This window comes from Microcaecilia unicolor, chromosome 2 (genome assembly GCF_901765095.1).
Source record: "Microcaecilia unicolor chromosome 2, aMicUni1.1, whole genome shotgun sequence".
Classification (NCBI taxonomy): domain Eukaryota; kingdom Metazoa; phylum Chordata; class Amphibia; order Gymnophiona; family Siphonopidae; genus Microcaecilia; species Microcaecilia unicolor.
In genome coordinates, this window is record NC_044032.1 from 457,658,308 (window position 1) to 457,679,678 (window position 21,371).

Here is a 21,371-nt window from a genome sequence, read left to right on the forward strand (position 1 = left end):
GATTCATAGTGCACTGGTTCCCCTCACATGCCAGGACACCAACCGGGCACCCTAGGGGGCACTTGTAACAATTAAAAAAACAGTAAAAGAGCTCCCAGGTGCATAGCACCCTTCCCTTGTGTGCTGAGCCCCCCAAATCCCCCCAAAACCCACTGCCCACAAGTCTACACCATTACCATAACCCTAAGGGGTGAAGGGGGGCACCTAAATGTGGGTACAGTGGGTTTTGGGGGGTTTGGAGGGCTCAGCATTAACCAGCACAAGTGTAACAGGTAGGGGGGGATGGGCCTGGGTCCGCCTGCCTGAAGTCCACTGCACCCACTAACAACTGCTCCAGGGGCCTGCATACTGCTGTGATGGAGCTGGGTATGACATTTGAGGCTGGCATACAGGCTGGGAAAAAAGATTTTACAGTTGTTTTTTTTTTGTGGGAGGGGGTTAGTGACCACTGGGGGAGTCAAGGGAGGTCATCCCCGATTCCCTCCGGTGGTCATCTGGTCATTTAGGGCACTTTTTAGGGACTTGTTCGTGAAAAAAAAGGGTCCAAAAAAGTGACCTAAATTCTCGCTAAAAACGGCTATTTTTTTTCCATTATTGGCGAAAGCCGCCCATTTCTGTTCGGCTGATAACCATGCCCCAGTCCCGCCTTCACCACGCCTCCGACATGCCCCCGTCAACTTTGGCCGTTTTCGCGATGGACTGCAGTTGAAGACGCCCAAAATCGGTTTTCTATTATACCGATTTGGGCGCCCACGGGAGAAAGACGCCCATCTCCCGATTTGGATGGAAATATGGGCGTCTTTCTCTTTCGAAAATAAGCTGGACTGTAACTTAGATCAGTTCCTTATATTTTGTTTAACTGTACCAAGAAGTTGCCTTGAGTATAGCCACCCATCTATTTATCCCAACTGACTCTGTACAATGCATCTTGTCCTCATCTATATATCTGCACTTGGTCCCTCAGCTATATGATAAGCTCTATTGTAGAATAGCATTAGTATCATGCTATGTTATTTGAATATTCTATTTCGTGCTTATTAGATGATTCATTAGTATTATGCTGACTTTGTATTTTATCTCTGTTATTTGAATTTCAGTGTTGTTAAGTGTGTATATTTTTGATCCTGGTTATGGTAGTCCTATTATTAGGCTTCAATTTGCTGTTTTCAAGTTTACTTCATTTATTATATTTATGTTTATATTTGGTCACTTTACTATTGTTGTGCTGTTAACAAAATTATAAGTTTTATGTTAAACTATAACTGCTGTACAGTACCTTGGGTGAATCTCTTCATAAAGGCGGTTAATAAACCCCATTAAATAAATAAATTGTTGTCGTTTCTGGAGCCTTTTTTGCAGAGTCTACATGTGCACCAGAAATATCAGGGGTAAGGACAGGTAAAGAAAAGATTCATGTCATAGCTTTCGCTGATGATATTTTACTTATCTTAACTGACCCTAAACATACTTTATAGTTTTGTTCTTGAAAAGTATAATTGATATGGGGTTTTTTTGAGCCTGAAAGTGAACTATGACAAAATGGTCACCATTCCAATTAACATGGAGCCTGCATTCTGTCCCCTAGGCCAAACAGAGGGGGGGAGGAGCTACTACTTGTTATTTTGGAATTCAGTTACCACAGATTCTCACATAGTTCTATCATGTTAATATACAGTACTTAATGGATCTTACTAAATGTTTATTGCAAAACTGGGCTACCTTGCCTTTCTTTGTTGGTCAGGTAGGCACGGAATGAAATGGTGATCCTGCCAAAGTGGTTGAATATTTTGCAAACAGCTACACTTACTTTAAAGTGCAAAAATACTGTGAAGATAGAGTGTCTTGTGCAAATTTTTTTGTGGCGGGGCAGGAGAGCATGATTCTGATTTTCAATGTTAGTTCATTCTGTGCATAAGGGAGGATTGGCACTGTCCAATCTAGATCTTTATGGGAAAGCATGTCATTTACATCAGATTTATGACTGGCTCAAAGGCACTAGCTCATACAGTCCTATACAACTGAAATAAGCATTTGTTCATTCGTTTGCTTCAGGTTTTGGGTCACATGCTCGTACTGCAGAATCACCAAAGTAGCTGCGATGTATTCAAAGTTATAGTGCCGCTGTATACTGCCAAATCTGTTACATTTGGAAGCCGTGCCATTGTTTAATCCTGAATGGTAGAAGTCCGTTGATACTTTGCAATACTCCGTTTTATATATTATTTTAATTTTTTGGAATTCTCAATCATTTTACCCTCTCAGTAATGTTAATTTTTACCATTTCGGTCCGTTGAGCACAGACAGTGTTTGGTTCTCTCACATCACTATGTAGCATTACGTTATCTTTATCTGATCTTGGGAATGTCATTTCTATACAATCGAACAAATAGTCATGTATATTTGTGGTTTAAGCTTTTACTATTACTTTCTAAAATATTTTCCTTTCTGATTCAGAAAATTCGATTGCTGCATGTAATATTCATGTCCTGTCAGAGATAACTTTGGTGACTTGTTACAATGCAGGTTACATTATTTAAGTTATATTAAATTGTAACAATGTAGGATATTATGAAGCTCATTTTCGAAAGTGATCGCCGGCCATCTTCCGACACATAGTAACATGGAGGGGCATAATCGAACGCGAACGCCCATCTCCATGGGCGACTATCTCCGAGGACGGGTACGCAAAGGAGCGGGAAAAAGATGGGCATTCATCTTTTGTTTTGATAATACGGTTGGTGCCGGGCAAATGCATCGGATTTGGGCAGATTTGAGCTGGGCGGTATCGGTTTTCAGTGATAATGGAAACCGAAGCTGCCCATCCTTACATGGATGTCCCTCCCTTTTGATTATGCCCCTTCAGATCTCTCTCAGCCACTCACAGACAGGGGTCTCTCTCAGCCAATCACAGCGCATTTAGCTGTCTGTGAGTGGTTGAGAGAGACCCCTGTCTGTGATTGGCTGAGAGAGACCTGAAGGGGCATAACCAAAAGGGAGGGACATCCAAGTAAGTGTAGCTGTGGCAAGTGGTTAGAGTACTGGTTTTGTAATCCAGAGGTGGCTGGTTCAATTCCCACTGGTACTACTGAAAAAGACCAAGTACTTGGCCTTTTTTTTCCACTTTTTTGAGGCTGGCCATCTGTAAACCGCTGATCTCAACATTTGACCTAAATGTTGAGAGTTAGCCGGCCCCAACCGTATTATCGAAAGAAAAGATGGCCGGACATCTTTTTCGATAATACGGTTGGCACCGCCCCTTTGCGGAGCCAGCCCCGAAGATGGCCAGCCATATAGATGGCCGGCACCATTCTATTATGCCCCTCTATATGTTAACAATATATCTAATTCTGGTAGTACAGCCTGTTCTGGTCCATTAGTTCCATATACATTCTCATATAAAGTTCAGTTTCTGAGTATGGTTCCTTTCAATGTTATTTTTATTTTATTTGTTTATTTTTTATTTTCATCTTTTATCTAAACAGTTAGATATTTTGCTTAATATGTCAAAATGCCATTTTTCACTTACTAGTTTTTTAATATATATTTGCTTGACTAAAAAGAGATTTTTTCTAATACAGATTTTTCTTGATATAGATTTTCTATATATATGTATTGTCCAATAAGTCATGTTTTTTTTGCAATGGTGTTTTTGTAGATCTTTTATCCATAGCGACATTTAGTATGATTATTTATGTTGTTCTTATTCATAATTTAAATGTATTATTATCAATGTTTATTACAGAACCCTGACGCGGGCGCTATGCACCAAAACACGGCCTGTGTTGGGTCTATATTGGAATATCTATTTTTTTCAATAAACAGAACTGTATCCCATTTCTGAAAGCTCCTGGTGCTGTTTTGCTGTACTGTTCTAATCCCAACCACCCCCACTGAGAGGGCATTCCAAGTATCTATTACCCTTTCCATGGAAACCTTTGTTGTGATGTTGCTTTTAAATCTATTTCCTTGCAGCTTTGTTCCTTCCTCATTTCCTGACCTTAAGAGTGAGAATGAAAAGTTGTTGAATATTGGGATTAACACCTTGTCATCCAAGGCTACTGCAGACACAGTGCCAAAGTAGGAGGATAAACCCCTTCTTTAAAAATAAGAATGTTGGAAGCAAGATAGCACCCTAGAGGTCAGACTGTTTAGCTACTCCTCCACTGTCCTCTTACAATGCTGAAGAAATGCTACAGGAAAGCTGTCCCTGAAGCCTCTGTGGTTCTTACCTCGACTCCGAAGTTATTGTAGACCACTTTGGAGGGTTTTGCAATGATACCATTGTCTGGGAATCTGCTGTGGGTGATAGAAGTAGGAGTGTCTGTGTCTCCACTCCTGGATAGCAGTGTTTCACTGCCCACCCCCCCCCCCCCCGAGTTGCAAATACTGCCGCTTGATCTAGCGATGCAGAGGGAGAAGACTGTGAAGGGAGCAGGGCTGATAGGCACTGATCGCCATTTGATTAATTTTCCTAAAATGTTTGGTATCTCTCCTGAAAGAATATTTAAAAAGTATATGTTAGAGGTATTAAAAGTGCCATCACAATCTTTGCCTACAGTATCCAAGGTGTTTTAAATCTCCCCTCCTTTAAAAAGAAAGAAGGTGAAGGTGATGTGGCCCATTTCTCAATATAGTTTGGACTTAAACTGCTTTTTTGGAATCATCAAAAGAAGGGATAGCTATTCTGTCTACATTTTTAATTACAATAATTTTACATTATGATAGAAGTGAACCAGTCGATATTGTGTATCTGAATTTTCAAAAGGCATTTGACAAAGTACCTCAATAAAGACTCCAGAGGAAATTGGAAAGTCATGGGATAGGAGGTAGTGCTCTATTGTGGACTAAAAACTGGTTAAAGGATAGGAAACAGAAAGTAGGGTTAAATCGTCAGTATTATCAATGGAGATGGGTAGATAGTGGGGTTCCCCAGGGGTCTGTGCTGGGACCACTGATTTTTAGCATATTTATAAATGATCTAGATATGGGAATAGCTAATGAGGTAATTAAATTTGCGAACTGGGAGACTGGGCATCCAAATGGCAGATGATGTTTTATGTGAGCAAGTGCAAAGTGATGCATTTGGGAAAGAGGAACCCGAAGTATAGCTACATGATGATAGGTTCCGCATTTGGAGACACCGGCCAGGAAAAAGGATCTAGGAGTCATCATTGATGATACTTTGAAACCCTCTGCTCAGTATGCTGCAGTGGCAAAAAAAGCAAATATGATGTTAGGTATTATTAGGAAAGGAATGGAAAATAAAAACGAGGATGTTATAATGCCTTTGTGTTGCTCCAAGATGTGACTGCACCTTAAATACTGTGTGCAATTCTGGTCATCGCATCTCAAGAATGATATAGTGGAATTTGAAAAGGTACAGAGAAGGGTGACAAAAATGATAAAGGGATGGGATGACTTCCCTATGACGAAAGGCTGAAATGGCTAGAGAGCTCTTCAGCTTGGAGAATAGATGGCTGAGGGGAGATACGATAGAAGTATATAAAATAATGAGTGGAGTGGAATAGGTAGACATGAATCGTTTGTTTACTCTTTCCAAAAATACTAGGACTAGGGAGCATGCAATGAAGCTACAAAGTAGTACATTTAAAACAAATCAGAGAAAATATTTCTCCACTCAACGTGTAATTAAACTCTGGAATTCATTGCCAGAGACTGTGGTTAAATCAATTAGCGTAGCGGTGTTTAAAAAAGGTTTGGATATCTTCCTAAAAGAAAAGTCCATAAACCATTATTAAAATAGACGGGGAAAATCCACTTCTTATTTCTAGGATAAGCAGCATAAAATGTATTGTACTGTTTTGGGATCTTGCGAGGTACTTGTGACCTGGATTGGCCACTGTTGGAAACAGAATATTGGGTTTGATAGACCTTCGGTCTGTCCCAGTATGGCAACACTTATGTACTTATATACTTATGTACTGGCTTCTAAAATTATATTTCAAGTATCATCTTTCAACTTTTTGCTCCCTGAAAGTGCAAGTGTTTCCTTATGTTTCTAAAGCTACACAAAAATGTAGGAGACAATTGCTGCTAATGCGTCCCAGAGTTTTGGCTCTGGGAGGCTTATGCTTCTTGAAATTTCCATGACAAGGAGAAAGAAATTACAGCCATCACAGAAAGAAATAAATGGCTGAAAATTGGGAATGCACAAAGATGAGATTGTGCAATGTTTCCACTGTACTCATGGACAACAAGAACTCAGGAATATGAGCTATGAAGTGTTTCAGTTATTGGAGGAGGAAGAAGTTGTTGAAGTTTCAGCTGGTCTGGTGCTTGTCTGGAAACAGGGTTTCTGTGGAGGGTAAAGGAGCTGGGAAAAGGTACAAAACAAGGTCGGGGAGGTAAAAACCCTTCACCGAGATTATTTAAAATTGATCCATGGGATGTAGAAGACACGTTAAATAACCCAGTACCTCAGAAGGTAATCCCTAAGAAAACGTCTGTAATGGTTGAAAAAGATATTGTAAAACCTGAAAAAGCAACTGAACAAAAATGGTACATTAGACATTAGAATTGAGAATGTGAATAGAGAGATAGAATCTGTTGTGTCTGATGTAAATGTGAGTAGGGAAACAGAATCTGATGTCACTGGTCTGTTCAGACAGGATTCAGAAGTCTTTGGTACGAAGCACACACAACCACACATAAGGCGGTCGATGGGGAGGGAGGGAAGCAAGGCATTTATGGATGGCCAGGTCCCACCTTCCTTGCCCTACCATTGGTGAAATTTGACCAATAGGAGGGTGAGCAGACAGAACATGGAAACACCAGTCAACCTGCAGGCTGAAGCACTTAAAATTGGGTGTCTACTCTGTTGCAAATGCTCGTGTTAACCACAAAATGGCAAACTTTTTCCCCCCAACCTTTCAGCAATATTGCTTATATGGACACTGGAGAACAATGTCACAGCAAAGGAGACAAAACGGATGATGTCAAGAAACGTCTACTGGACTCAGGAAAGTTGACAACAAAAGTTTATTAATAGATCCTGGACTCGACATGAGTCATGTTTCGGCCACTCTGGCCTGCCTCAGGAGTCCCTAAAACAGTACATAACATATACATGGTAAAATAATTAAACCGTACATACCTGAAAAATATGAATAAAACATATGACAAATAAAAGACACAAACCTGTACGTATGTAAAATAAGTTTCACAAAACAACTGTGAATAAATATATAGTGTACAAATTAAAATTTACAAATATTCACAACATACAAATGAACACTAAACAGAACCGGTCCCAAAACTGATCCCTGAGGCACTCCACTACTCAGCTTTCTTTCTTCTATGAAAGTTCCATTTACCACCACCCTCTGTCATTTCTGTTAGTCAACCAATATCTAATCCAGTTCACCATCTTGGGTGCTGGCTGCTCTGTTATTCATAAACCTCCTATAAGGTATCAAAGTTTTTGCTGAAATCCAAGTAGACTACATCAACTGCATGCCTCAATCTAGTTCTCTATCACTCAGTCAAAGAAATAATCAGATTTGATTGGCAGGATCTTCCTTTAGTAAAGCCATATTGCCTCCGATCTTGCAACCCATTAGATTCTAGAAAGTTTACTATCCTTTCCTTCAGTAGCATCTCCATTACTTTTCCCACAATTAAAGTAAGACTTATCTGTCTATAGTCTTCTACCTGTTCTCTGTTACCATTTTGTGAAGAGAGATCAAAACAGCCCTTCTCCAATCCAGTGGCGTAGCCAGACTGCCAATTTTGGGTGGGCCTGAACACAAATTTTGTGGGCACAAAATTTTCTCTCTATCCCCCCTCCCTCAGCACTTCCCAACTCAAAACATAAATACTTTAGCTGATGAGGAACCCCAATCTCTGTCAGCTGAAGACCTCCACCAAGCCCAGTAGGCAGCAGCAACTCCTCAAGCTACTGATGCCAGCACCCCATACATGCTTAGTTGTCAGTGGCTCAAGGATGCTGCCCCCATCTGCCAAGCTCAGTAGAAGGGAGCTCTGGCTAGCTTCAGAGGAGATCCCCAGTAGGGCTTGAGGATCCCCACTAGCTACAGCAAGGGTTGGGGTTGCTGTTAGCCATGCTGGTGACCAGGGCATAAAATAAAAAAGCCCCTCCCCCAATTCCCTCTCTTCTCCAATCTCCTCATCTGCCATTACAGTCACACTGACAGACCCTCACAAATTACAGAACAAGAGATCAGAAATTAGAAATAAAAATATGTAGACAAAATTGAACTGGGAAACCTTAGCATGTACTGCAACACTGGAGAAAAACAAAACAAAAGCGAATTTCCTTTTCTACTTAACACAATAAAAAGACATCCACTATGCACATTTCCCAAAGCTAACATATTCCATTTAAAACATTCAAAATAAAATGATTTTTCTACCTTTGTCTGGACATTTTATTTTTCCATCATGTTGGTTCCAATTTCTCTTTCTCGCTTTCCTGTCTGTCTTCTGCTACTTCTTGAAGTGGCTGTTCATTTGTCTTTTCCCTCCTCTCGTTTCATTTCCTCACTACACCTGCCTCTGAAATATTGATCTTTCCATTTTAGCTTCCTTTTATTTTTTTTTCTGCCTCTGTACACTCAAATTTCATTCTCTTTCTAAATCTTTTCCTTCTTTTTACTTTTCAGATATCCTCTCCTTCCCAGCATTCCATTCCCTTCCATTTTCAATCTACGCTCCATTACCATATTTCTACCCCCTGTAATCACTATCCTCTCATTCATTTCCTTGCCATGTTCACTCCCTGGGCCTTTCCCACATGCTTTCTACCATTCCCAGTTTCTCCCTCCCTCCACCCTGCCAGCCCAGCATCTGTTCCCTCTTTCTCCCCTCCATACCCTCATAGCCTATCTCCCTATCTTCTACCTCCAACCACCAGCATCTTCCGGTCCCATCTCTCTCCCCTCCCCCATTGTCCAGCATTTTTGCCTTTCTCTTCCCTACCATCCATTGTCCAGCTTCTCTCCCTGGATCCATCTTCCCTTTTTCTCCCCTCCCCTGCTTGTGCATCTCTCCTTTCTTCTCCTCTCCTCCACCTTCATGTCCAACTTTTGTCCCTCTCTCTCTCATTGTCCACTATCTCTCTCTCCCTGCCTTGAGCCCCTGGTCTAACATCTCTCTCTCTACCCCCCACCATGCAGCATCTCTCCATTCTTCCTTCCCCTCACCTTAATGGCATGTTCAACATTTTCCCTCTCATCTTTCCCTCCCTTCTTCCTTCCATCCACTTCAATGTCCAACACTTTTTTTTCTTTCTGGTCCTTTTCCACTCCTATGCAGCCTTTCCGTTCCTCTCCCTATCCCACCCCACCCATATCCAACAATTCTCCCTCTCTTTTCCCTCTCAGCATCTCTCCATCCCTCCCCCTACGTCGAACAATTATTCCTCCACCCTACCTAGCATTACCCTGTCTCACTCCCTCATCCCAACAATGCTCCTGTCTCTCCCTCTCTCCCCGACCCCCGCAAGCCACCTGCCAGCATGCTGCAGGTTTTTTTTCCCTCCCTCTCCCCAGCCACTGCTGGCATGCTGCAGAGTTTTTCTCTTCCTCCCCCCAGCTACCCGCTGCAGGTTTTGATTCTCCCTCCCTTCTGCCCCAGCCACCCACCAGCATGCTGCAGATTTTCTCCTCCCTCCCCCAGCCACATGATGCAGGTTTTGATTCCTCCCTCCCCTCAACCACAACCTATTGGCATGCTGCAGGTTTTTCTCTCTCCCTCCTTCCCTCCCCCCAGCCACTCGCCAACATGCTGCACATTTTTCCCCTCTCTCCTCCCCTAGCCACTCGCTGCAATTTTTGTTCTCTCCCACCTCCTAGCCAGCCACCGGCATGCTGCAGGCCTTCTTTCCCCTCCCTACCCCTTCCATCTCCGTCGGGCAGCGCCATGGTCTAACTCTACAGCAAAGTCGCATGGCACCGAGTCCATCAGCATGCTGCTGCGTCTGCTTCCTGTTCCTTCTGGCTGGCTTCACCTTCTCTGATACTCTTTCTAAAGAGGCGGGGCCAGCGCAGTGGAAGCAGTCGCAGCAACATATAGACAGCCCCAGCACCGTGCAGCTCTGCTGCAGAAGCAGCAGAACTAACACCACTGCCAGACAAATATGACAAGGGAGGGAGCAGGGACAGAGCAAAACCTGCAGCATGCTGGTGGGTGGGTGGCTGGGAGGAGGGAAAGCTGAAGTGAGAAGCAGGCAGGGAAAAGTCGCAGTTTGGGCTGGGGAGACAATCTTCCCAATTTTTTTATTATTGTCATTTATGAGGTGCACCATTGCTGGGTGGTCCCGAGCCCAAAGTGGGTGGGCCCGGGCCCATCCAGACCCACCCATTGCTACACCCCTGCTCCAATCTCATAGAACCTCCCCTGTCTTCAATGATCTATTAAACACATTCTCTACAGCAGTGGTTCTCAAACCTGTCCTGGGGAAGCACCAAACTGTCGGGTTTTCAGGATATCCCTTAATGAATATGCATGAGAGAGATTTGCATATGATGGAGGTGGCAGGCATGCAAAACTGTCACATGCATATTAGGGGCATCCTGAAAACCTGACAGTCTGTCTTTTTTGACACATAAATTATCTTATTTCTACATATTGTTGTGTCATTATTTTGATGGTGTTACAGCTTGATGTTATAGTGTGTTTTATTGGCTGATATCCCAGTATTGCTATTCACTGGCTAACAATTTTCCATTGTCAACTAAGTTGGAATATCTCTGACTCCTGAGGCAGGCACTTGCCGTGCCAAAACGCAGGACTGTGTCAAGTCCATTCAGTCTTCTTGATATTTTGGACTTAGCCTTATGTATCTTATATATTTTTAGTATTACCAATAAATTGTTTCCCTTGGTTGGAATTACATTGGTCTCTCCTAATTGTTTTTCTTTGTTCTTGTGTTGTGCTTTGAGGGCAGCCTTCTTCTTTTTTCATTGGTGGACCCTCAAGACAAGTTTGAGCACCACTGCACTAAAGAAAGAATCACTCAGTATCCTGGGATTTAGCTCATCTGGCCCCATAGCTTTGTCTACTTTTAATATTGCAAATTGTTCATTTTCTTCTGTAAATGGTGTGGTATCTACTCCATTCATGTATGTACCTTTGTTCATCATCTGCAGTTCATCTCCAGGATTTCCTTCCATGAACCCAAAAGTATATATTAGCGGTTCCTCTTTTTTTTCTGATTATTCTTCACACATTGGTTCTCAGCAACTTTGAGTCTTGAAATTCCACCTCAGGTTTTTAGCCATTTTTATTTTTACATGTGCTTTTGCCATCTGAACTTTTCTCTCTGCCTCTTTCAGCTTTATCTGGTATTCTTTTCTGTCTCCTTGCATTCTTCTGTATTTCGTAAATACTACCTTTTTTGTCTTTATTTTTGAAGCCAATTCTTTAGTTTCACTTTCCTCTTGATTTTAGCTTCTGTCCTAAGGTTATGTTGCCCTTTTTATAGCCACTTCCATAAAAGGAAGCCTGACCTTTGGTGGTTAAATTACCTACAGTTGTACTGCAATGGTTTAGGGATTCTGTCTATACAGAGTGAGTGTGTGTCCGTGATTGTGCCTGGTAGCTTGAACACTGAACTACAGGACTAACAGAAATTTCAGCAGCAGCACTGGTAACCACACAGTTGCACAACAGCCGCACAGCCTTGCAGCAGCCACACTATGGCTTACTAAACTAAGAGGAAAAAACAAGCAGTAGTTAACTGCCTCAGCATAGAGGGTTCAGGATCTCTACACACTGGATCTATAATCTAGGCAAAGCTGCTATCTTTCTTAATTCTCTCACAGAGAGCAATTGGAGGGAGGGGGAATTCTGCTTCTCCCAGCATGCTCAGAGGCAAGCAGTAACAACATTCTGAAAGGCACTGAGTGCAGAACACAGATGTTAATAAAGGTTAATCACAGAGGACTGCAGAAATGCAGGGATCTGATCTACATACACAATGTAATAATATGCAGACATGTAATCTGTCACAAGCAGACAACACAAGCTGCCCCATGCAATGGGGGCAAAACAACATCCATGGCCCATGCATGCTCTGCCCACATGTATGCCCCCTCAAATTACACACTAACCGCCAGATTGTATAAATAGTGCTCAGAATTGCATGCACAAATTTGAGCGCATGCCCAATTTGTGCATGCAATTTAATTTAGTAACAAGTTAATTAGTACCAATAATTGGGTACTAATAATCAATTATTGGCACTAATTGGCAACAATTTGGATTTGCATACACATCTTGTTAAGCAGTATTCTATAAAGTTGCATGCGCAAATATTCTACAGCGCAACTGAATACGGGGCATAGCCATTGGAGGGGCATGGGTGGGTCAGGGGAGTTCACTAAAGATGCACACCCAACTCAGAGCACCGTTTATAGAATAACAGTCAGTGCACATTTCTTTTGGCATCTAAATTGGGCGCCATTTACTGAATCTAGTCCTAAGTGACCTTGATGTGTATGTTACAGAACAACGCCTAGCACTTATGAATGCAACTGATAATTCTTGGTGCCTCTGATGTGTTTGTTATTATTCTGTAACATATGTATGCACTCGGGCCTAACCTTAAGTGCTAAGTTGTAGAATTGCCCTTTATATATCTTTGTAAAATAGGCTACAGATAGGCTTCTATGTGGCCCTTGCACATAGGTGACCTGTTATAATATTACCCTTTTAAAGTATGTATGATCATATTTATAGGAAAGTGTGTCTTTCTGCATTGTACTGAGGATTTTCTAAAGAGATGTTTTCAGTAACTGCAGGCAAAAAACAGGCAGGCAGCATTTAACCTTACTGAGGGAGAAAGTCAAAAGTTCTATTCCTAGGTCTATGTCCAAATGAATGCACAAGCCAGTAAGAGAAAGATGCTTACAAAGGAATGAGAATCCAACTGATTAAAGATCAAAATGTTTAGGACTAAATCCCAGGATGGAGTAAGTGTTCTGACCCTAATGAACTGCATTAGTTTTCCCAGAATATAAATTGAAGAGCACTTTTGCAAAACTAAGTCCATTTTTTGTCAGGTTTCAGTTACCCAATTAATTTTGTTCATCACGGCAAGATTCATTTACTGTAGCTTATTCCTGTGCCAAAACTCACTAAGTCCATGGTATTCTAATGACTTTGTGTTGAAAACTCTATGCAAAACTCACTCAGTCCAAAAGTCTCAAAACTGCTGCTGATGGACTGAGTAAGTTTTGGAAAGTGTTCTTCAATTCTGTATGAAGAGAAGGATTTGTTACTTTGCTCCTAATACTGTGTATTGTTGATCACGACTTTACTATGAAACTTGTGGTTTAATTTTTGTAGTACCTCTATGTTTTCTTTTCTTCTTGTGTGGGTTGTGAGAAGCCTGGGCAAACTGGAAGCACTTCTCCTTTTCCAGAAGGTGGACTGAACTCGTTCCAGTATTGGGCTTGAAGAGGTGTGTGTGCCTATGGACTGGTTCCCAGAAATCGTATATGTAAAAGAGGTAACTTACAGCCACAGAAGGGAAGTTTTGATATGGGATTTTCTTGGTCAATAAAATGATTTACCTCAAGCATAATTCACTAAACCATTTGCTTGACCACCCTTCTATGAACCAAGTAACCAGGGATAGGATTTGTGCCGTACCACCAGCAACTGGTTGTTTTCTTGTTGCAAATTCTGAATGCAAAGCCTCTTGCAAGATGCTAGGGAAAAATCTTGAAGGGTTCACCTATTTCTCATTCCCCTATATCACATCTAAAAATGTGCTTTCATTTAAAACCAAGTAGGAATTGTCAATGAGCATTGCTAGGAATGGAAAGAGACCAACAGGCTCATTTTCAAAAGAGAAGAACGCCCATCTTTTGACACAAATGGGAAGATGGGCGTCCTTCTCACAGGGTCGCTCAAATCGGTATAATGGAAAGCCGATTTTGGGTGTCCCCAACTGCTTTCCGTTGCGGGGACGACCAAAGTTCACGGGGGCATGTCAGAGGCAAAGCGAAGGCGGGACTTGGGCGTGCCTAACACATGGACATCCTCGACCCATAATGGGAAACAAAGGGCGTCCCTGATGAGCACTTGGATGACTTTACCTGGTCCTGTTTTTCTTACGACCAAGGCACAAAAAGGTGCCTGAACTGACCAGATGACCACCGGAGAGAATTGGGCATGACCTCCCCTTACTCCCCCAGTGGTCACTAACCCCCTCCCACCCTCAAAAAAAAAATCTTTAAAATGTTTTGTGCCAGCCTCTATGCAAGCCTCAAATGTCATACTCAGGCCCATAACAGCAGTATACAGGTCCCTGGAATAGTTTTAGTGGGTGCAGTGTACTTCAGGCAAGCGGACCCAGGTCCATCCCCCCCTACCTGTTACACTTGTGGTGGTAAATGTGAGCCCTTCAAAACACACCAGAAACCCACTGTACCCACATCTAGGTGCCCCCCTTCACCCGTAAGGGCTATTGTAGTGGTGTACAGTTGTGGGTAGTGGGGTTTGGGGGGGCTCAGCACACAAGGTAAGGGAGCTATGTACCTGGGAGCAATTTATGAAGTCCACTGCAGTGGCCCCTAGGGTGCCCAGTTGGTGTCCTGGCATGTCGGGGGACCAGTGCACTACAAATGCTGGCTCCTCCCATGACCAAAGGGCTTCCATTTGGTCGTTTTTGAGATGGGCGTCCTTGGTTTCCATTATCGCCGAAAATCAGAAACAACCAAGTCTAGGGATGACCATCTCTAAGGACGACATAAATTTCAAAATTTGGGCATTCCCGACCGTATTATCAAAACGAAAGATGGATGTCCATCTTGTTTTGATAATACGGGTTCCCCACCCCTCCATCAGGAAGTTTTGCGAAGACATCCTCAGCAAAACTTGGGTGTCCCTTTCGATTATGCCCCTCCAAGTCTTCAAAATACAAAAGATGGGATAGCAGATAGACAAGACAATGAGTGAGAACCCTGAAGAACTCTAAAAGGTCTATATTTGGTTAGTGGAGCTCAGTGTTTGGTGACTGCTGCTGGCGTTATTCCCAGATATTCAGTTCTGTGTCCTGTCCAAGCTTTGGCACTAAATATCTGGTTTTGCGGAGCTGGCTAACACGTGGAGGGGCATAATCGAACTGGACGTCCAAGTTTACCTGAGGACGTCCTCGCAGGACATCCTTGCAAAGGGGCGGGGAAACCCATATTATCGAAACAAGATGGGCGTCCATCTTTCATTTCGATAATACGGTCAGGGACGCCCAAATCTCAACATTTAGGTCGACCTTAGAGATGGTCGTCCCCGGTTTTCAGCGATAATGGAAACCGAGGACGCCCATCTCAGAAACGACCAAATCCAAGCCATTTGGTCATGGAAGAATCCAGCATTCATAGTGCACTGGTCCCCCTAACATGCCAGGACACCAACCGGGCACCTAGGGGGCACTGTAGTGGACTAACTGATGCACTAACTGAATGGAAAAAGCCCTTCCCTTACCGATTCCTTAGCGATTCGGAAAGGAACGGGCATGCATGAAGGAAATCGCATGCAAATGAGTTGCTCGCTGTTAGCTCATTTGCACACGATTTCCTTCCTAAGGAGGGGAAGCCAGTGAGAATATATGTGCATGCCAAAGACGGCTTCATACTTGCAGACAAGCTGCGTGTATAATAGGCTTCTACAACCTTAAAAAAACATAAGTCCAGGTGAAGATGTCCAAGTGCTCGTCAGGGACATCTTTTTTTTCCATTATGGGTCAAGGACGTCCAAGTGTTAGGAGCCTTCCCTGATGGCAGTTAAAGACATCGAAAATGTGGATGTTTCTGTGAGAACGACATCCACACCTTTGCTATGTCTCTTCCTTTATTTATTTATTTGGATTTTGGATCACAAGTAGCAACAGTGGGATTTGAACGGCCACCTCTGGATTGCAAGACCAGTGCTCTAACCACTAGGCCACTCCTCCACTCTACTCCCTTGAAAGTTGGCCATCCCCATGGGGGGGGGGGGGGAGCAGTTCAGGATGTCCAAAATGTTTGAAAGAAGCACGTCCACGCTTTCGCTATGCCCTCGCTGACACACACACACAGCATACTGCTGCAATGGACCTGAGTACGACATTTCAGGCTGGCAAAAAAAGTTTTTAAAGTTGTTTTTTTGAGGGTGGGAGGGGGTTACTGACCACTGGGGGAGTCAGGTGAGGTCATCCCCGATTCCTTCGGTGGTCATCTGGTCAGTTCAGGCACCTTTTTGAGGCTTGGTCGTAAGAAAAAATGGACCAAATAAAGTCACCAACTGCTTGTCAGGGATGCCCTTCTTTTTTCCATTATCACTCGAGGATGCCCATCTGTTAGGTACGCCTCAGTCCCGCCTTCGCTACACCTCTGACACCCCCCCCCCCCCCCGGGACCTTTGGTTGTCCCCGCAACGGGAAGCAGTTGGGGACTACCAAAATCAGCTTTCGATTATGCCGATTTGGGTGACCCTGAGAGAAGGATGCCCATCTCCCGATTTGTGTCAAAAGTTTAGAATAGTGGCACTTAACCAATCAAGTGCAGACTCCACCCCAGGACACCCTCAAAATAGCCGGATTTCGCTTAGGCAATAAAAAGATCTCTGGTTAGTAAACTGAGGGGGTATTTTACTAAACCCTAGCTCGAGTTATCTGCACCAGGGCCCATAGAAATAAAATGGGGCCTGCTACTGATAGCTGAAGCTAGGCTTTAGTAAAAGAACCCCTGAAGGAGCTGGGAAAGGGATGAGCCTTGCTTGAAATGGTGACAGTAAGAAAACGGGGCCTGAACCAATCTGGACTAATGGGAATGCTAGGGTATAGGAATGCTAGGATCATATACCCATTCAGGATCCCAGTTCAGCAGAAAGCCCAGATTTTTTTACCCACATCTAAATTCTGCCTGACTAGTATTCAGACTTCTAAGCACATACAAAATGATAATCAGCTGAGGTTGTACTATGTAATTTTTTTTTTTTTACCTCCAGTAGCATCTCCTGGGTGATGTTCGTCTGAGCTCCCACTTGCACTAATATCCAGCCATTATCAGTAAAGTCTATCCATTCCATTCAATCACTAACTGTTTGCTGCAACGCTGCACCCACTCCCTGGAATCCTCATTTGCTGAGAAAACTCAAACAAAAATGTTTCCTGAGGCTGCAAAGTGCCCCTGGTATTCTTTGTTGTGTTCATCAATTTAAATGTGGGAGAAAAAAACATGACTACAGTCAAACTTCACATTAGTGTTAAAGTTAGTATCGTTTGGAGGGATTAGAAGTGGTCAGTCATGGATGTGGGAAAAATGTCCATGTTTTTATTGGAAATAGCTCTATGGTGACTTCGATAATGGGTTTACAAGTGGCCAGAAAAATTTTTTAAATGTGTTCAGGTTATAAAATGCTTGGGGCAGCAACTGTTGCTAAACTGTGTTGCCAGTACTGTAATTAATGCAAGCAGAGTGCAATACGAGAAAACAATGGTTCACACAGAGGTCAGAAAAACATCTTTTATGGTTTAAATCTGAGCATTTCTTGCTCTTAATGTTAAAGTGCTAGCAACGGGAACATCAGACTGGGTCTGAATTAGGAATTTAGTTGCATAGGAATAATTGTTTCCTTTCTTCTCCCGCAGATGCAAAATCTTCCAGATTATAGACTTGGGATGTATTGTATTGCCACGTTCATGGGATTTACCTAAAGATCAATAATAGTGATATAGTCAGTCCCTGGGACTGGCTGAGTTTACAGTTCTAGGAATGACCAGCAAACCATAGTAACGTAGCACTGTGGGTTTTGTGGGATGTGAGGGAGAACTTCCTCCAAGGCTCTAGTTCAAATGTACAGTCAATGACAAACTTCAAGTGTCTGTCATCCAGTATTCATTATAGGGAAAACATTTCAGTTCATGTGCAGATTTTTGGCATTTTCCCCCAATTTTTAGACCTTTTCCAATTCATTTTGCGTATCTGTGTTAATAAAAAAAAATTAACTCTGCGCTTAAATCTATAAGAATTGCACTTTGGAAAACAGACAATCCAACAATGAAAAATGGTCCTCCTTCAATAAGTCTTGACTGTATGTATACCGCATTAGCCTAATCATTAGAAATACATCACAGAAGGAAAATCTTGGTTCTCAAGTGAAGGCACAAATTAAGGTGTTGTTTCTCTTCTTCAGGTACTCGCTGCACATCTCCTCCTCTGGCTGCCTCCTGTTCCAGCCTGATTCTGTGGAACGAATCCTTTTACATCTCGTTCTATTGGTATAGATGTGATACTTGGGTCCTCATGGATTTTTGTTTCCTATCTAGCCTCTTGTCTTTCGATTAGTCCTTTGTGTTTCATGCATCAGCAGTCCTCTGGATGGGCCACTCATGGTCCGGAGATTTTTTATTTTTGTTTATTTTTTATTTTTGTTTATTTTTTATTTTTTTACTGTGCTTCCTAGAACTTCAAATTTTGGCTCAGCATTCATGCTTTCACAGTACAAGACTCTCTGACAACCACTTTTTAGTCTGGGCTCACTCGTTTTCCTATGATTTGTGCTCCAGGTAAATTCAGTAAGAATTGGGCACAGTTCTTAAAGTTTGCAGACATAAAAACTTAAATGCTTCATGAAGGTGTGACAGATTTATGCCTTCCTTTCTGGCTCTATACAATATTTCTCAGTGTCCACTGAAGTTAAAAACATTTTTTCTGCTATCTTTGGCTACTGAAACAAATTACTCGATTAAGCAGCTTTTAAGCTTCTTCTTTTTACAGGGATCTTTTGTAAGCTTTTCAAGCCAAAACAAATGTTTGTTTAACAAAGGCGACCAATGGTTGATATGATGAATTGCATTTACACTACCTTCCTACGGATGATTATTTTTTTTTACCATAAACATCAGCTCAGCAGCATTTTACCAATTTTCTTATGTTCTGCAAACTCTTGAAATGGACAAATTGCAGAACCATTCAGATATTCAACCACCATTCTCGGCATTATTGTTAAATGCTGACCACACTAGTTTAAAAAATCCAGATATTCTGTGATTGTATCTGATGAGGAGGGGCATTTTTAGTATAATGTCCAAATGGCGAAATAAACATTTATTGGAAAACACCTGAAAACCAACACCCATAATGAGAGAAAAAGGTAAACATCTAAAAGTATTTGAAAATACCCAAAATAGACATTTTACAAAAGGACATACTAAACCATCATAGCTGTTCAATGATAAACATCCCTGGAAATAGAAAATACATTATGCAAAATGTCCATCATCAGTAGTGGTCCCAGTGTTCAGAAACCACCCACGTCAACAGCAGGACATTCTCTCCATGTGCAAAACGTCCATATATACCATCACAGTGGGAAAATGTCCATGAGAAGGGAGCCAAACTACTCTGCTGAGGAAACTGAGCTCCTGGTGCTTAGCAGGGGCATAGCCACGAGCCACTTTTCCTCCAGGCCCACCCATCCGTGATCCCACATCTCCACCTTCGTTCCGGAGCGCTGAAATTTGAAGCAGCTGCGCTCAATTCGCCTCGCTCGACGACGCCGGTCATAGTCGCGCCTCTCCTGAGCCACGGCAGGAACAAAAACAGGCGTTTCACCGAGCTGCCACTTCAGTTCAGCTTCAGCCGGCATAAGAAGAAAAACAAGTGCGGGGCCGCGCCGCTGCAGGCATGCGCTGTCGGCTCTGCCTGTCCTTTGCTCCCGGAATGGGAAATTGATGTCAGCGGGGGCAGAGGATGGGAGAGCCGACAGCGCATGACTGAAGGCTGCTGCGGGCGGCCCCGCGCTTGTTTTTCTTCTTGTGTTGATGATGCTGCTGCTGCTCCTGTTTCAGACGGCCAGAGAGTGAGAGAGGAAACGTGGTTGGTAGGGGAAGGGTGTCCCGAGAGAGCAGAGGGGAGAGAAAAAAGAAGATGACGCTGGAGAGTACAGAGAAAGATGGGGAGAGAGGGGACATGGAAAAGAGCAGGGGAAAGCTAGAGAGAGATGGGGAGAGAAGGGACATGGAAACAACAGGGGAGAGCCAGAGAAAGAGGGAAGATGGAAAAGAGCAGGGTAGAGCCAAAGAGAGATGGGGAGAGAAAGAGGGGACATGGAAAAGAGCAGGGGAGAGACAGGCTGCTGGGGAGAAGGAAGGGGAACAAAGGGGATACCCTGACTGGTCAGATGGAGAGACAAAGAGAAGAAATGCTGAATAAAAGGAGGGTGAAAAAGGAAACATGCTAGAAGAAGGGGCAGAAAGAGGGAAGATGCTAGATGGAAGAGGGGTACAGAGAGAGAGACAGATGAGTAGCAAGATGGGGGAGAGAAGGAGGGGACATGGAAAATGGCAGGAGAAAGAGAGAGAAGCTGCTGGAGAGAAACTGGGGGAGACCTTAGCTGGTCAAATGGAGAAATGCTGGATGAAAGGAGGGAGAAAGAGGGAAAATGCTGGAAGGAGGGAGCAGAAAGAGGGAAGACGCTGGATGGAAGGGTAGGAAGAGAAAGAGGAAAGCCACTGGTAGGATGGGGGGGAGAGAGAGGGCATGCTGAATGGAAAAGGGTAGAGAGATAACTGTCTAGAAGGAAGGGGAGATAGAGGGAGACAATGGATGGAAGGATTGGGAGAGGGTAATAGGTGGAAGGATGGAGAGAGAAAGAGGAATGACACTGGATGGAAGGGTAGGAGAGAAAGAGGGAAGGGCACCCGCTCAGCTGCCAGTCCAGGACTCCAGTCCAGTCCACCACCATCATGTGCACGCCATGCAGTGCACGTTTTACAGGAGGGTTGCGGAGCGGAAGTGAGGAGCATGAGCCTGGCCCTGGAAGGGTCTTCTTTATGATTCAACATTATTTCAAGGTGAGCCCAGCAGCAATAGGAGCCGGTAATAAAAATTTAAGTACTTTTTTTTTATCATAATTTTTAACATTGTGTGACGTGTGCTGTGTAATTTTTTAAAAATTGAGCTAGCTGGGGCCTGCTGCCTGCCTGGGGCTGGTGGTCACTATTAAAATTTATTGCTGGGGAATTTCTGGGTGGGGATGGGCTCCTCATTGCCTTGGGTAATATGGGTGGGCACTATATATATATATATATATATATATATATAGTGCCCACCCCTCTCCCAACCTGCCTGTTGCCATCTGTCACAGCCTCTGTGAGAAGCATTGACTCCATTTTCCCTCTGGTTGGAGGCTCCAAGAGGCTGAAGCAGGATACACTGACACCGCTCAAGATGGCAGCCCCGCGAGAACTGATGAATGCATTGAAGCCTATTCTGGCAGAACTTAGATTAAGCTGCTTATATAAGATAGCTCCTCATCTATTCAAGACCTGAAATCTATATGCTCATGTACAATCTTTTGGAGAACAAAATAGAACACTTGAGCATGTGTAAACTCTGGAA